At 46.7% G+C, this 14,043-nt stretch overlaps 1 long non-coding RNA gene across 1 annotated transcript; it reads right to left on the bottom strand.

Annotated features, from left to right (window-relative positions):
• Positions 1–10,357: 10,357 nt before the first annotated feature.
• Positions 10,358–12,963, bottom strand: LOC120667632. The gene is made up of 2 exons (XR_005672203.1): positions 11,813–12,963; positions 10,358–10,601 (listed from the first exon to the last, which is right to left on the bottom strand). It is a non-coding gene; the product is annotated as an uncharacterized LOC120667632 (long non-coding RNA).
• Between the last annotated feature and the right edge of the window lie 1,080 nt (positions 12,964–14,043).

The raw sequence follows: 14,043 nt of genomic DNA on the forward strand, positions 1-14,043 counted from the left end.
TACCAACGCTTATCCATGGTAATTACTAAACATACAAATTATATCATAAATTAGAATATAATATAACATATGGCAAATGGGGGGGTGATGTTGGAGTAGAAAGGTCCCATATGACTTCATCCAAACTGAAAAACGGGATCAAGGTTTTCCAAAAATTCGCCAGACAATAAATCGAAGGCTGGTTCACTAAGATCATTCAAAATTATCATTCATTTCTATGCCCCCCCTCCCCCGCGAACATATTTGATTGTCCTTTCTTGGGGGTTTAGGCCAATGCAATTACAGCGCGCCGTACGCTCTCCTTTGTAGTAGGTGACCAACTGTACAGCAACGTTTAGTTGCCACCCACTGGACATCTCTTGATGCCGATTTCATTTGCCTGAAAAAGCACTCTAATATCTATTGGAAAAGTTAACCTCACGTACATTTGGAAAATCAGCGGGCCGGTGACGTGCACAGGGGACCCGCGGCTCGAGAAAAAACCGAGCCGCCTGCTTTGGCACAAGAGGCAAGGTGGCGAGCAGGCACTGGAGCGCCGTGGCCGAAGACAAGTCAACCAAATGATCTCACCCACGCAGCCGTACCAACCAACCAACCGCCGCCGGGCAGCGCCGGCGACCCACCTCCGCCATGATTCGAGATCGATCACCAGCTCGCCGCCGACGGCAAGCGGCCGGGTCACGGTGTGGCTGCGAGCTCTCGGGTGTCCGGCAAGGCTATGCGCGCGGTGGCATGCTGGGCAATGGTTAACTATTGGCTCATGGCAGCAGCTAGCTAGCATCATCGTCGCTTGATCCGTCGGTCGCTCTGGATTTGATGTGAGACTAACCTAATGTGATTTAATAATTCTTAATTTGCTAGCAAAAGGCGCACCAGGAATCTTTGGGGAATGATGCGGATGAGCATGAGACAAGCAGCAGAGGGAAGGGAAACACGAAGCTAAGAAGCAGCTGCCGCCAAGATGCCAAATCTTAGCATCATGTGCCTACTCTATTCTTTGAAGTTACTGTTACCATGGTATCAGGGCCGTACCGGCAAATTGCGAAACTATGAACTAGGGCCCTAGTGAACGAGTGCCCAGCGAAGTCCGAAAGGCGGGAGTGCAGACGTCACGACTCGCGTCATGCATAGCGAGCGATGACGGCGAAAGCGGAAACGATCGCGCGGCGGTTTGCGGATTGGATCGAAAGACAACAATCGAGCGGCATGTTTCCTCTTCTGTGACATATTTGGGCCACAGTTTGCATCGTATTGGGCCAAAAGACAACTAGAACAAAACTTACTATATAACTATACCTAGTATACTCATTATATTTTGGGGGGGCCTTGAAATTTGAGGGCCCTATGCGGTCGCACGGGCCGCACGGACCTAAAAACGGGCTTGCATGGTATCATTTATATATATCATAAGGTGAAAACATCGCTTTAAACATAGTTTAGCAACAAGATGAGTAAGGATTGGAACTTGCCTTAGTCGTCGGCAAAGATGTTAACTTGGTTTGTCACTCTGTTGCCAGTTCGGTATGTACCTGAAAATGGAATGAGATCATTTGATGAGATCGCACTATTAGAAAAAAAAATATTAACTGCGACTTTTTAAAATGGCCTTGGAGGCGGGCGGGCCGGCGGCCCCCCTCGGTTAACCGTTGCTGGGCCGCTGGCCGTACAACCTTAATCGGTTAGTCAAGGCAGGCAACGTAACACAACCGCCTCGGTTAACCATGTATTAACCGAGGCGGTTGCGTTATGCCTCGTACTCTTCATTTGAGACACTACTGTGATCTTGAGTGAACTAGCATGCATGTCTCTGAGGTCTGTCCACTCCTGATAATGCATTGGGTATGTAAGAAGGCTTCTCTCTCTCTCTCTCTCTCATAGGGACAAGGTTGTTTTTGGAAAGACAAGTTGAAAGCATTATCTGTTTGTTTTATTTTTTGCAGCATTTACTATTATCTAGCACCTTTATAAGAAAATTGGAGGGTTTCATAGTTAATTAGCCATATTTGTTTTATTTTTATAGAATAAAGAATTATATTGGTCATGCAAACTATCAGGCTTTAAGCCCAAGCCTAGTCTAGCCTTTATTTAAAGAGAAAATTCCCTATATAGCATCAGATAAAAATCCAGTTCCCTATATACACTAATTTTTTTAATCCCTTATTTTTGACACCGGTGTTTATTTTTCATTCATTTCTCGACACTTATGTTCTTTATTTGACATCAGACATATAAGTTTGTTTCTTTCTTGACACTTCCATTAGTTTGGCCAGTATATCCCACCAAAAAGATATCTTTACCCCTCCTCTTATCTAATGATATATGTGGTGAGTTTCATGCGGCTGCATCTAGTATAAAAGTTCTTGTTGTGTATGGTGAAATATATAGAACATGCAACAGCTAAATTGAATAATTTTCAGTGAATTATCCAAAGGATAATATAAAGCTGCAGATTATGTTTTCCAAAAACAACTTTAGTTAGATAATTACTCAATGAAAAATAGAGGTTTTCCATATATCAGGAGTATTTTTAGCAGCATACCAAATATCTGACATATTGAGATTGAATTGACTGAAGTTCATAATTGATATAACTAAAGTGTCAACAAAGGAATAATAGTTAAATCTAGGTGTCAGATAAGGAAGATAAAGTTTTGTAGTGCCATATGAGGAACCAGATTTTTATTCAGTGTTATATAGGGAATTTCCTCAAACAATGTAATCCAGTCCAATCTATGTTTGGTCAAACCTTGGCCCAACTTAGACACGTTTGGCCAACCTGCCCAGTTCAATAAAAGACCATCATGGCCCAGGTGGTACCAACCTGACCACATCACCTCCTTTGCCTAACTCGACCCTAACTGAGCCCGACTCCTCTCTCTCTCTCTCTCTCTCTCTCTCTCTCTCTCTCTCTCTCTCTCTCTCTCTCTCTCTCTCTCTCTCTCTCTCTCTCTCTCTCTCTCTCGCTCTTGATGCTTCTCTTGCCTCTGCTACCTATTCAACTAACTCCTTGTAGATGGCACACCACAAGTATCTTACTCTCCAACTCCTGTATCGATCCCGCTTAGCCATCGTACTTGCCTTCACCAACCCAAGGCGAATCAAATCATTAGGGTCACCCCTAGATTTATTTCTCCGGCAACCATTATGAGCTTGATTGACCACTCCACCATCTACAACTTGTCTTCCCCGACTTTGGTGACCCCCTTAACCCCCTCCTCGTAGCCAATTTGGGGTGGAAGTCTCAAACCCTACCGCATACATTGTGGACATGGCAATGGCTTTGATGGCTTACACCATCATCACTGGCTCCACCTCAATGATCTCTATGTTGGTATCCTTCTTCTTCACTTTTAATTTGCACCTCCTTCTCCTTCTATTAGGCATGACTTAGCACCACTACCGTCAATGTGGATATGTGGCGGATGTTGCTCTTGCAGTGGCAAGACAACCTTTGCAGATCACAGCAATCGGAGCCAAAGGCGAGCAAAGGCTCACTAGCACTCTGACATGCCTAGGCCATGGAGCTCGACTCCAACTCGATTTGCATTCTCTCTTCTATTTTTGACCATAATGGACATCCATGTCCATCTCTCATGGCATCAACATAATTGCATTTAGCCATGATCATGAGCAAGAAAGATAGAATATGAGAAAGTGAGGAAAAACTCACCTTGAGAAGCCCAACACAAAATGGTACTATGCTTGGTGGCTTTCATCTTCTATTTATAGATGCAAAATGCAATCTTTTCCTATATAAAAAAATGCATATCTGGCTAATGGATAGCATGGAAAGCTAGAGGATATGACACATTGGTCAGTTATATGTCATGGCGGTTAGCTTGGTGTTTAAGGAAGTGACACATAGTATAGTAAGGTGGCATTTGCATGTCTTGATGGTTTGGGAACTGGACACCTAGTGTCATGATGTGCCATGGCAAAACTTCATGGTTAAGAAATGTGACATCTTGCTTAATAGGTGTTATGTTGCATGACTAGCTTATATGAGAAAGTGACACCTCGTTAAGTAGGTGGCACTTGAGGGCAATATGGTCATTTCAGGTGCCATATTTGTGGTTCTGATAAAATTGGAGGTCAATTAGTGGAAAGAAAATTCTGAACTTATTTTCTCCATGTGTGATATTTGACATGCTTGCATTGGGGTCTTGATGTATATCGGTTTTTGATTTTATCCTAGGTGGTTGGCTCGGTTTGATATTATTAGAGACCTGAAGGGGATTTAATTCAATGTAGCATGGCTTAGAAGTGACAAAGGACTTGAATTTGGATATTAGCAAAGTTCATTGGAGTTTCAAAAAAAATATGCATGTTTATTTTTAATCTAATTAATATTCATGAGTATACATATATAAGAGAGAGAGAGAATCAATAAATATACAATATATATATAAGAGAGAGAGAGAGAATCAATAAATGTACAAAATTTGGAATTGGCCATAATTAACATCCTACAAAATTTTGTACATGAATGTATGATCAAGGTGTGCCAAATGAGAACATGTTCTAGGACTATATTTCTAACAATGAGAAAAGCTATATAAGTATGAATCTATGTGACCATCATGAGATAGGAAGTCAGATAGCTAAAGAATTTTTAGCTTAGGCTCCTAATTTGTTTTGTCAATTAATGATAATATGATCATTATGACTAGAATGTGTTTTCTAGCTACAATCTTTAAATAAGTGCAATGATGGATTTTCATAGTTTTCTTGGCCCCTACCATTGTTGTTTTCTCTAATGGTGAAAATGAAATATGAGAAGATTAAAGATAAGCTAGTTTCAGGTGTTGTTGGGTGTTGAGAGGTACTTGGAGTAGTATAGGACTTTGTTTTTTCTTTATTCGTATTACAAAAGGGTGGAAGGTATAAGTTCGATCTAGATGAGCCTAGAGTATAGGTGTGATGCACATTTGTTAAATTTTATTACTATATAGCTCAAATAAGCCATGGGAAGCTTAGAAGAGAGTTAGAAACTTAAAACAATTGAATTGGACGAGTTATCAAGACTAAGAAGTGACCGAAGTTTTTGATAGACCCATTCGGTCCGGGTTCTGTAGCATGCTACAGGAATGACCAATTGATCTAGTGCTTAGTTGATTTGCATTAACTGAGGTAGTCAGTACTTGAAGGTATGCTGCTGGAATGATAGATTGGTCCGGTGCTCGTGTGTAGTGTTGTGAACGAATTAGTCAGTGATGCATTAGACATCAGCAAAATGCCACTGGAATGATAGCAAGGTCCAGTGCCAGTGTAGAAGGATAGTGATTGCATCAGTCGGAACAATCGGTGTCTCCAGGCACTGACTGGAACAATCGGTCAATATTCTGTAGAAAGGTAATTAGACATTTTGCTGATAGATTTCCTGGTGTCTCCAGGCACTGACTGGAACAATCGGTCAATATTGTGTTTGCATAATAGAAGGGTAACAACTAGTTCTTTAGAGTGGATCTATATATTTACTCCTCCAAATAAACTCTTTTACCACTAGAAAAGACTCATACTCATATTTGGAGGTCAAGAGCAAGTGAAGCACTAGAAGTGATTTGTAATTTCCTTAAGTGAAGATTAAGGATATCATTAGTGTTTAGAGAGTAGCAAGTGTGCATCCACCCATCTCTTGCTTTTGTGTAGGTGAAGTGAGGTCCACCCATCTCTGGCCTTTTGGCTGAAAACCTCTTTTTTGGCTGTTGGTTTTTTCTATTGTCTTTATAATAAATTTTTAGCTTCTAAATACACCAAAAACCAGAAAGCATCTCTTAACTAGCTTTTCAGCTCATTAGCGATGTTGTTTATTTCGGCTTCTACCTTTTGACTACCAGAACATAGCAAAAGCTTCTAGTTTCTAGGCTTCGAACCCACGATTTCTTGTGCATGAACCTTAAGGACCATGATGTCGCCTAGAGTGGGGGTTGAACAGATGATTCTGAAATTTTTACCCAAATACTTGCAGCAAAATTAGTCTACTAGGAATTTCTGTCAGAAATCTCCGGTGGTTACCAAATATTTCCGGAAATTTCAGACAGCCTCAAAGATAAATTTAGATCTAGGTATACCTATCCACATCTAGTCAAATATATAAGTTGCAAGATGTTACTTGAGATGTGTAAAAGCTTTCTAACCAACCACCTGCAACCAAAAGCTCACAAGATAGATCAGGAAAATATATATGAAGTAGAGCAAGAACTTAAGAAAAAGCAATCCAAGAAGGGAGACACAATGATTTGTTTTCCGAAGTTCAGATCCCTCCGTTGAGAGTTCCAACGTCTTCGTTGGGTGCATCTATAACAAATGCTTCAATGATTTCTTGCTATGAACTTGGGTATGGCTAGACGAAAAACTCGTGGCTCGCTAGCTCGACTCGACTCAACTAATTAGTGGCTCGGCCAATGTTCTAGCTTGGTTCGATTACGAGCTAGCTCGCTCGTGAGCCAAAACGAGCCAAAGGCTGCCAGCACTCGAGCCCAAAATTAATTCGGCCCATATCAGCCCAATCCAGCTGATGGTATAAAATCCTCTCCAAACCCTAACTCTATCAGTTCAGCTCTACATATCCCACGATCCTCCCCATCTTTACCTCACGGTCACCCCCACACTCTGCCTGTCGCCTGCCGCTGCCCACCGTCCTCGCCTCCAGCACTCCTCATCTGGCCAGGCTGGCAGGAGGCCGCCAGACGATAGACCGCCAGCGCATGCCTTCGCGCCGCGGCCGGCGGCCCTGCGAGCCGCCGCCTCCGCCTGCCTCGCGCCCCGACCAGCCGCCCCACACGACACCCCCTCCGCCTGCCTGTGGCTCTGCGCCACGATGGCAGCCCTGCGCTTCGCCTCAGTGATGCCTAGCCTTGACGTTAATTCGAGCTGGCTCGCGAGCTAATGAGCTAGCTCGAGCTGGCAAACAAGTCGAGTCGAGCCTATCTTCTAGCTCGCGACGATAATGAGCCGAGCTGAGCTAGCTCATTATACTAACAAGCCGGCTCGATATCCAGCCTTAAACTCGGGTGCTCAAAAATGGATTTAATCACTTTCACTCAATCTTCCATTTCAATCTCTCTCTCTCTCTCACTCACTCTCAACTCTTCTCAATTCTCTTGCAAGTCTAGAGAGGGGAGAGCTTATTAGGGCTGTGTATATGCGTGTTTCGTAGAGGAACTCAGCCACCCCAATTGAAAGGATCGTGGGGGTTATATATAGAAGACCCCCAAAAACTAGCCGTTTTGCCCAAAGTCAGCTCAGGTCGGAAATTTTCACTCCGATCGGAAATTACCGTCGCACGCACCAGAAATTGTTGGAAATATGCCCTAGAGGCAATCATATTTCCTTGTATTTATGGTTAATAAAGTGTTCCTTGAATATTCATGGATGACAACTTGCATTGATTAATGCTTATGTGAAGTATTTGTGAAACTCTTTACTTGTATGAATATTCTAAAGTGTTCCTAGTCGGAGTTCATGTGAGGACACACATGAATATTAGATTAGCAAATGTATTAGTTGATTGACTACGTTTCACAAGTCATGGACATGGTGATATCAAACTAATAATGTGGGCTCATGTGAGACATGAGATTGAACTGACCCAACACGAGATGATGACTTCTCATTACACAATATGTACGCTGTGTCCTAAGACCTGAGATCGTCGTATGTACTCAAGATGTGAACCGACTTACTTAGGAGCCATCAAACGTTGCACCGTAACTGGGTAGTTATAAAGGTGGTTTTCGGGTCTGTCAAGAAGCATGTTGTGAGACATAGTCGGTCAAGACGGAATTTACCCTCTCTACAAGAGAGAGATATCTCTAGGCCCCTCGAGTGATTCGGATCAGGAAATGCATGGCCATGCTAGGGTTAAGAGTCAACCAAGGATTCCGAATCACAGGATCGAGAAAGAGTGGTCGGCTTCAAGCTAGACCAAATAACATGAGGCAAAAGGAATAGCATGTATAAGATTGTGACGGCTCGACATATATGATTTGCGCGTGCATAGGAGTTGACACGTCTTACTAGAGACCGCTATCAACTATTGGCTAGTAGGAGTACTGGGCCATGTCTATTCATGCGTGAGCCCATAGGGTCACACACTTAAGGGCCAGAAGCCTAATGAGGATGAGATCCAAATTAGACTGGGCTTTGATGCACTAATGGGCCTAGAGAGGCCCATAGGGTTAGAATCATGGTGGGGACTTGGAGCAGCCCACTTGAAGGGCGCGCCCAAGGTGGGGCCCATTAAGGCCCACCTAGAGGGGCGCCCCAGGCCTATATAAGCAAGGGGAAGCGGGAGGGGCGCCCCCAACCCTAGCCCCCTTGGCTGGCTGCCGCCATCTCTCCCGCGCATCAAGCTCTAGTTCGTTCTCGCAGATCTAGCAATCGGAGAGCGAAGCTTCTTTCCGTACGTGTGGACTTCGTGGAGGTGCTGCGCTTGCTGCACAAGGACGAGCTGTTCGTGAGGAGGTTCACGCAACTGCACTGCCGGCTTCTATCTGCACTACACCGACATGCTACAGAAGTTCCGCAACCGCGTCTAGTGGTAATCCCGTGATCTATAACTGCAGTAATCCTAGTTTATGCAGTAGAAAATTTTTGTTTTTGCTACCCCATATTCCTACAGAAATATCCGCCTCAAGTTGGAGATTTCCACCCACATCGGAAATTTCCATCGCCCGGACCGGAAATTTCCACTAGAGGCGGGGGCGGGCCTAGGGGGTATTCATGGGTATTCATTGAATACCCATTATTTTTACTAATCAATGGTAATCAAGAGCATACTTGCCAAATAATAGTGTTAAACCAGTTAAATTTTTGTAGGTTTTGCATTTTTGAATACCCACTCTTTTAATCTGAGCCCGCCTCTGGATGGAGGTTGGAAATTCCAGACATCGTCCAACTAAAACGTCCATAACTTTTTACTCCGGACTCCAAGTTTGATGTTCTTGGACTCTATGGAAAGCTTATTCAGAGACTACCCATTCTTACTTAAATTAATGTCCAATACCACCCATTGCAAGTGTTGTGATAAGTGTTTCTCTCTTGTTAGCACTTGAAAGGTTAGGTTTGAGCAGCAAGACATAAACAGAGCTATCAACGTCACATCCCTCTTGATAGTACGACATTACCTATACTCAAAATCAAATAATAAATAAAATAAAATCATCATAAGCTTGAATATCTTCACCATGCCGCTTTTCTTCAATATCACACTTGAGGGTTTGCAAACATTTCATATCTCTTTCTTGAGCACTATCCTTCTTGAGCTACTGACTTGAGGTTTCTCATCATATATAATCAATATTCAACTTGCATCCTCAAGAAACCTAAATCCATATGATTCAACAAAGATTGATGCTTAGCAACTCTATCCATGTCCTTGATTGGTCCATAAATTCTAGCACTAGCTTGTTTCTTCACCTAGCATGGGTTCATCGGTGCCAAGCCCTTTACTTGTCCTTCTCCCTCGCTTAGTACCTCGTAGCCAAGTTCTTATTAACCCTTAACCATCCTGCCATCTTAAATCACACATAGCCTTGCATCACAATATATACTCATTGAATTCCATTTATTCAACAAATTTAATCCATATACCAACTTTGTGATCAAGCAATCAAAAATCTTCACTTCTATTGAAATGTTGAACTCTCGATCACATTTCTTCCTTCTTGATCAAAATATCAATGCTTTATCAATCTTTACTCATTCATACAAGCATGCCATCATTGAGACCAAATAATAACCCTTGCAACTGTCTCTTTTGCCTTTTCAATTTACTGGCCCTTTTTCAATTTGAGATATTAATTTTGGTATACATATTTGCAATGAGACCTATCCAAAACTCATCAAACTCATCAATTTTTTAATTGTATTGTCATTCAACCACCAAAACCCGTTAGGGGGTCTAGATGCAGTTTCACCTTCCTTATCACCTCATAATAGAATTTTTACCGATGGCAATAGGATAACCTTTTCTTTTGATTCATGTAGAATATTATTTGTAGAGGCGGTTCACGTAAGGGACTGCATGCAGTAAAGAATCGGCAAGTGGCGGGATCCACAAGCGACTTGCTAGAATACCAGAGGCTAGAGATGGCATGGTGGAGAAGCTAAGGGCAAAAGCATAAATTCTTATCATAATACACGTTAGCATCCTCAGTAACGTGCCACATCAGTGTTATGTGGATACATATAGACCTACGGTGAACAACTTAAAAAGTTTATAAACCAAGAAATTGAAACGAACCGGGTTGTTGAACGGACAACCCGACTCCCTGTATCGTCGTGATAGTCCCTGGATCAGTAGCTATCACATACAGAACTCATTTCAATTACATATCACAGTCATACTTCGCGATAAAACACAACAAAAGTTTAATTATTACATAAACCAGTGGATTGTGGTACGAAAACATCTGGTACAAGCCCATTGGGCTAAAAGGGAACAACCAGAAAACGGAAGCGGTAGCTAGACTTCTGGGGTATCCTTCATCTTGACATCTTCTTTCATCCACAGGCAAACTTGAGCGGAGCACGAGTCGTCCTTAGTCCATCCTTCAAAGTCATCGTCGATCTTCGAGTCAGATCCTGCATCTACCAAACTATCCCCAAGGACGGGATAGGTTCACGTCACCATCCGTATGCAAGCTTTAAGTGGATGCATTATGATATAAGAAATAGTCAACGGATAAGGCTATGGTTTCCTATGCGTAGCATCAACAAAGTATAGCATCTGCCAAGTCACCTGACGCGGGCCGTTCCGGCATCCCGGACTCCATTCCAGCATCCCGGACTCCCGGTCAACTCACACCTCCGAGACTCACCCAAGTCCCTGATAACCAAGTCGGTGCGAGAACTCCCTCTCCTCGCACCTCAGCTGCTATCCAAGCAGGAAAGTAGACTAGAGAGAGGTAGAAAAGTATCAAGTCACACTAACTAATGGAAGTAACAGAAGAGTAGGAATGTACATGACCGAGTACGCGGCTATACGTATAGTTTTCACCCTGCAGGGGTTGTACACCTGTACCCACTCGAATCGCTGCCAGCCGGAGGCCAGCCGACTGACATCGAGACACCGGTCTACTAAGAACAAGAACTAGCAGCCATGGCACCATCCTGCTTTTCCGGGTTTGGGCGCGTTCTCTCGCAAGAGGTCGCCCTGGGACTGTGAAGCCATCTAGAATAGGATTCCCCTGAATCCCGCGAATCGGGGAATGTCAGGTCCACACCTACTCCCCCTGCACCGATACTACATCCGCCTACAGGCTTGGCACCACGCTTAATAGCCTCGGACCGGATCCACCCGCATAGTGGATAAGTGGTGTGCACGCTCACAAAGTCCCACTAATCATAGTTACACCAACCGGTTCCTTATATGCCGGGGCGAGCATCTCCGTCCTCATGCATATCCGCCACAGCGGTCTGCGACTGGCACCCAATACAGGTATGGCCCACAAACACCTCAAAGGTCCAACCGTGTCCAACGACACCTACATGCACCCGCAACAGGTGCTCGCAGGGTGTGCCCAACACACACCCCCAGCAAAGTCAACTTGCTCGCCCCCTGCTAAAAGCCCTAATCACCAACTCCTGATATGGTGGATCTCCATTCACGCCAAGACTATCATATCACGAGGAAATCCCACACATACACATGCAAGCATACCAACCATTCAAACATGGTTTATATTAGGAGTTCAATGAATAAGGGCACACAATTGGCTATGCAGGTTCATCTCATAACAGTAATAAAGCGATAGCAGTTCTAGCAAGCAATGCCTAATAGGTAATCAAGTCATAGATGGGCGTGAACCTGAGACTTCTCGTAGTCGTCCTAGGTCTTCGGAGTCTTCTCGTAGTCCGGTACGTCCTCCTGGGTCCTCTGGGCGTCCGGGGCGTCGATCAGCTCCTCCTCGCTAAGGGCCTATTCGTAAATACGAATTACTAAGGGGGCCAAAGTGCAAAAGTACACAAAAGTATCCAAATAAGATCCAAATCACACCAAAACCTACTCTAACGGGTAGATCATGATTTTAGAAAAATTATGAAACTGGTTTCATAATTTTCGGAGCTCCGGTTAATTTATTATCAATTTTTGAAGCCTAAATCTATTTCTGAAATTAACAAATGATTTTCGAAAAAAGAAAACACACAGGGCCGACACGTGGCAGGACGGGAGAATGCCATGTGTCCTGCTGACATCACCATGACGTCAGCGCAGGGTCGGTTCATGCTGACGTCAGCGGGGTCAAAGCTGACGTCAGCGTTGACTGGTCAACATTGACCAGTCAACAGTCAACGTCCAGGTCAGCGTGGTCCACATGTCAGTGGTCCCACCTGTCAGCCTCACCCTGAGGCTGACGCGTGGGACCCGCATGTCAGCTGGGTAAAAAGGAAAAAGGGAGTGGCGGCTTGGTTTACTGGGCTGAAAGAGGAAAAGGCCGGCTCGGGTTGGCCCAAGAAGCTTGGCTCGGCTTCTCGGACCGGCTTGGTCCACGGCTCGTCTGGCCGGCTCAGTTCGCTGGATCGGGCCATGGCCCATCTTCTCCCTCTCACTCTCTCCCTTACAGGCTGGGCCCGCAGGGCGGTTTTCTCTCTCACCATTGACAAGCGGGACCTGCCCGTCAGCGGGAGCAGGATCGGGTGTGGCTGGGCCGGATCCGGTGTGGCCAAAGTGTGCGTGTGTGCAAGGCATGGCTGAGGGTGTAGCGGGCGATGTTAAGGTGGCGGGGCGGTGTGCGTGAGGCCGGGTTGGGCGAGCTCGGGCAGGACTGGGCATAGGCTCGCGGCATGTCCGCGCGGCAGTCGCACTAGTCACGGACGTGACGAGGCTGGGCGGCGAGACGCGCGCGGGAGGACCGGCGTTCCAGGCCCGCGGTGGTGCCGACAAGGTGGGCAAGCGAGCGGTGGCGAGGCTTATGGCGGCGCGACACGTTCGCGCGACCGTGGCCATGGTGAGGCTCGGGTTCGACGGCCGGGTGCCCATGCGCGGAGGTCGGGCACTCAGAACGGGGAGGCGACAGCCGTGGCGTGGCGCCGGTGTGTGGGGAAAAAGGAAGTGGCGTGCGCGCGCGTGCGGAGCCCTGGTGCTCCAGGTTCGCAGCGCGGCCGCGACGCGCACGCAGGGCACCGGCATCCCGGGCCGGCGTGGTGAACACGACAGCGAGGGTCAAGGCGATGGCGGTGGCGATGGGTCCCTGCAGTAGAACGAAGGGACGGGGTGGCCTAGGGGCTTGCTAGGAGAGGGTTCATCGGCCATGGCCGGCAGCACAAGGAGACAGCGAGAGCGGGCGGCGGCGCTCACTGTGTGGCTCGGAGAAGACGGACGCGAGGCTGTGGCAAGGCGAGGCCGTGAAGGGTCGGGGCCGAGCAGTGCCACGCAGCAACGGCGATGGAATCGATCGGGGCGCTGGGTCATCGACGATGTCGCTGGTTTCCCCCCATCAGGTGCGGCGCCGGCGTCTTGTTCGGGCGGTGACGCTCCTCCTCGCGGCGGCGAGCCTCTCTTGGCGCCCCTCCTCTCCTTCTTCTCCTTCCCTCTCTCCTCTGTTCTTGGCTCCTCTCCCCTTTCTTGCTGTGCCGACGGCGGAAAGGAAAAGCACCCGAGGGCTCTAGGGTTCACGGGAGGCCGATTGGTGTCTTATAGGCGGAAGCTTGGGCTTGGCTTGGCCCTCACGGCGGCACGGACGCCGAGGATTGCCCCGCGGATGGCGGTTCGCGGTCGGGGCTACGTGGCGCGCATCAGGGGCGTCTCCTCCTCGCATACGGAGTCGCGGCCGCGGGTGGTTGCGCTCCCGTGTCGTGGAGCGGGGACAGGCGGAGCAGGTGGTGACGCGAGCGCCCCGATAGGCAGGCGGCGACGGGATAAAGCAGAGGAGGCGGGGCCGCGCGGCATCGCCCGTGCGAGAGAGAAGAACAGGGGTGAGAGGGGAAAGCTGCGGCGTGGGTCCAGCTCGTCAGCGGCAGCGAGCGGGTGAGGGGATGAGGGGCACGGTAAGCTGGGCTGGCTGCGGTGCGAGCAGGCCGAGCGGGCGGATCAGGCCG

This window comes from Panicum virgatum, chromosome 2K, assembly GCF_016808335.1.
Source record: "Panicum virgatum strain AP13 chromosome 2K, P.virgatum_v5, whole genome shotgun sequence".
NCBI classification, from domain to species: Eukaryota; Viridiplantae; Streptophyta; class Magnoliopsida; order Poales; family Poaceae; genus Panicum; species Panicum virgatum.